At 37.1% G+C, this 4,022-nt stretch overlaps 1 non-coding gene across 1 annotated transcript; it reads left to right on the top strand.

The window, feature by feature from the left end:
* Positions 1-676: 676 nt before the first annotated feature.
* LOC140521897 (U6atac minor spliceosomal RNA) lies at positions 677-804 on the top strand. Its single transcript, XR_011973174.1, has one exon. It is a non-coding gene; the product is annotated as a U6atac minor spliceosomal RNA (small nuclear RNA).
* Positions 805-4,022: the final 3,218 nt, after the last annotated feature.

The raw sequence follows: 4,022 nt of genomic DNA, 5'->3' as shown, positions 1-4,022 counted from the left end.
GAAAAAACCTGTGAGACCTGTGTGAGAGAGTAAAGGGGTCAGGCCCCAGCCCCAGGGTGGTGGACGGGGTGGAGGAGCATGCAGAGGAGGAGCCTTTGGCAGCAGTAGCAGCAGGGACTGTTTCTGGTGCTTCAGGCCCACAAATTATGGGGAGATCAAGTGCCTGACAGTACACCCTCCACCCCTACTGGAAGCAGGGAACTACCTTATCAAAGTGTACAGAAGCCAAGTAAATAGCTGGGAAAATGAGCAAAAACAGGAAAAAAAAGAATCAGACTATAGAATCTTACTCTGGTAGAAAGGAAGGCCAAAGTATACAAATAGAAGACAGCAATATCAATGTTCCTGCATCTAAAGCCTTCAAGACAAATATGAATTGGTCTCAGGCCATGGAAGAGTTCAAAAAGAATTTTGAAAATAAAGTAAAAGAAGTAGAATAAAAATTGGGAAGAGAAATGAGAGTGATGCAAGAAAATCATGTAAAACTAGTCAACTTCTTGCTAAAGGAGACCCCCCCCCCCCTCCAAAATGCTGAAGAAAAGAACAGTTTAAAAAATAGACTAACCTACATGGCAAAAGCAATCCAAAAAGCCAATGAGGAGAAGAATGCCTTAAAAAGCAAAACTGACCATATGGAAGAGGAGGTCCAAAATCTCACTGAAGAAAATGATTTCTTGTCTTGTATGAAAGGAGAAAAGGTTAGCACTCCCCTTGATAAGAATGGAATAATTCCTAGTAGCCTTTACAACATATGTATAATAAAGTCATTGACATCTATTATGTGGCATCTAATCATGTTTTTTAATGTATGTTTTGCTTTGGTGACACACTGATTTCAGATGCACTGATCAATGTGTTTGAAAATGACAAGACAATGAAGATTGTACATGTCGAATCATTTTCATAAATCCTTTATTAAAGATAGATTTTTAGACTTTTGTGTTCTGGGTCACTAAGACTGTTAAAAGGAGAGGTGGTTAGTTTGTTTCTGCCCTCACCACACTCAGCCTAAACTATAAACTAACAGATGGGAAAGGAGTTTCTAATGAATCTTGATCTTAGATATTTCCAAAATTATGGGGGAAAGTTTCTGAATTGAAATCTTGAATGTAATTATTTAATTGGTTAAGGTACACAGCTGTGCCTTTGTAAATGTTTATTAATCTATCATATTTATTAATCATGTTATATGAATAATTTTACTTTATAGAATGGTGTAAAGTAGCTGACTAATAACAGAACTTTGTTATCACTTTTTGTGAATGAGTTTGAATCATCATGTTACTGTGTAATTTTTTTGCATTAAAATTAACAGTAAAATTAATAAAATAAAACAAGAGAATAATTCCTTAAAGATTAGAATGGAGCAGATGGAAGCTTTATGAAAAATCAAGAAAATATAAAAGAAAGTCAAAGGAATGATAAAATAGCAGGCAATGTGAAATACCTCATTGAAAAAATAACTGACCTGGAAAATAGTTCCAGGAAAGAAAATTTAAAAATCCATGATCAAGAAAAGAGCCTAGACATCATCTTTCAAGAAATTATCATCTTTCAAGGAAAACTGCCCTCATCTTCTAGAACCTAAAGGTAAGATAATATTGAAAGAATCCACCTACCACTTTCTGAAGGAGATCACAAAAAGAAAACACCAAGACACATTGCAGCCAAATTACAGACCTCCTAGGTCAAGGAGAAAATACTGGGAGCATCCAGAAAGAAATAATTCAAGTTTTGTGGAAATATAATAACACAATATCTATCAGCTTCTACAGTAAGGGATTAAAGGGCTTGGAAGGAGTTAAGATTAAAACCAAGAATCACCTACTCAACAGAACTGAGTATAACACTTCAGGGCAAAAAATCCAATGAAATAGAGGACTTTGAAGCATTTTTGATGAAAAGACCAGAACTGAATAGAAAATTTGACTTCCAAACACAGGAATTAAGAGAAACATGGAAAGGTAAACAAGAAAGAGAAATCATAAGGGACTTATTAAAGTTGAACTGTTTACATTCTTACATGGAAAGATAATATTTGTAACTCTTGAGACTTTTTTCAGTAGTAGAGTAGTTGGAGGGATTATGTACATATGGACAGAGGGCATAGGTGAGTTGAATATGAAGGAATGATATTTAAAAAATTTAAGAGGTGACAGAGGAATATATTGGGAGAAAGAGAAAGGGAGAAATAGAATGGGGTAAATTATCTCTCATATAAAAGAGGCAAGAAAAATCTGTTGCAATGGAGGAGAAGAGAGGGGAGGTGAGAGGAAAAGAGTGAACCTTACTCTCATCACATTTTGGCTTATGGAGCAAATAACATGCACATTAAATTTGGTATGAAAATCTACACCATAGGAAAGTAGGTGGGAAGGGGATCAGCAGAGGTTTGAGGGATGGTAGAAGAGAGGCCAAATGGGAAAAGGGGGTAATTAGAAGTAAGCACTTTTGAGGAGGGATAGGGTCAAAAAAGAGAATAGAATAAATGGGGTACAGAAGACGATGGAGGAAAACAGAGGTGGTCTTTCACAATATGACTGTTATGGAAGTGTTTTGTATAACTTCACACACATATAACCTATACTGAATTGCTTGCCTTCTCAGTGGGGATGGGTGTGGAATGAGAAAGGGAGAGTAGTTGTAACTCAAAGTTTTAAAAAGTAAGGTTAAAAACTGTTTTAAATGCAACTGAGAAATAAGATATACAGGCAACTGGGTGTAGAAATCCATCTTGCCCTGCAAGAAAATAGAGGTGAGGGGGATAAGAGAAGGAAGGAGTGTGATAGAAGGGAAGGTAGATTGGGAGAAGTGATAATAAGAATGGACGCTGTCTTGGAGTGGGTGTAAGGGAAAGATGGGGAGAAAATTTGAAACTTAAAATCTTGTGGAAATGTCTGTTGAAAACTAAAAAGAAATAAGTATTTTAAAAATCTTTCTTCTTTAAAAAAGAAAAGGAACATACCATTTGTTAACAAAAGGATGTCACTTCTTTCTGACCTTCTTCATGTTCTCTTCTGTATAATTAGAATGTTTCAGTGGTTTGGTTTCAGAAATGTGGGTGATCTGGCCTATTATAATTGACAATTCCAAGCAGAGAACAGTGCAGGGAGGAGAGCCAGTCTGTGGCCCAGCTTCAGGGCCTGAAAGGCTGGACCTAGGCTAAATGCTGCCTGCCAGACTTGGAGTTCTTGCTGCTGCTGCTTTTAACTCTGCTGTTGCAAGAGAGCCCTGGAAGAAATATCATGAGTCTCCAGGAAGACTTCACACAATTCAGAAAGGATTTTTGGTGTAGGACAAAATGTTGTCTTTGTTGCTCCTTCAAGCTGCCAAAATAATTCAAAATATTGACCCTTTCCCTGATCCCAAACCCTGAGTGGTGCCCTATTATGATTAGGATACAATGCAAACTCCTGACTCATCTATTCAGGTGAACGTGACTCCAATCAATCTTTCCAGTGTTTGTTCACATGACTCCAATCCATGTGGTCCATGGAAGTAATAGGCATATTAAAGATGCTGATGACTTGATAATAGGATTTATATAATACTTAAAATTTAGCAACAGTTTTTACCTGAGTTATTTCATTAGATCCACTCAAAACCCCTGGGAGGAAGGTGCTCTTATCATTTCTATTTAATGGCCATAGTCTTCTTGACTTCCATGTATTCTATCCATTGGGCCACTCAGTTATCTTCTGCAGTTATCTTCTCTCTGCCCCATCCTTGTGCAGTATAAGTATTTTTGTGGGCAGCTAAGAGTGTACATGCTACCATTGGATTAACTTCTGCTGATCAAACTTAGTCTAAGAATAAATCTAAAAAAAACAGTGTAGTACAATGGCAGATACACCCACTTTGACTTTCAGTGTTCCAAGTTCATATTTCCCCCTCTTGGATTTTGTACCTTTGTGACTTTGGGCAAGGCTCATCACTTCCCTGAGCCTCTGTTGTAAAATGTGAAGCTTAGACACTGGCTCTAAAGGTGGATCCAGCTTTAAGTCATTGATACTACATGTTTT

Source organism: Notamacropus eugenii, chromosome 1 (assembly GCF_028372415.1).
Source record: "Notamacropus eugenii isolate mMacEug1 chromosome 1, mMacEug1.pri_v2, whole genome shotgun sequence".
Classification (NCBI taxonomy): domain Eukaryota; kingdom Metazoa; phylum Chordata; class Mammalia; order Diprotodontia; family Macropodidae; genus Notamacropus; species Notamacropus eugenii.
Note: the sequence above shows the minus strand (reverse complement) of the source record. Positions and strands in the feature narration are given on the sequence as shown.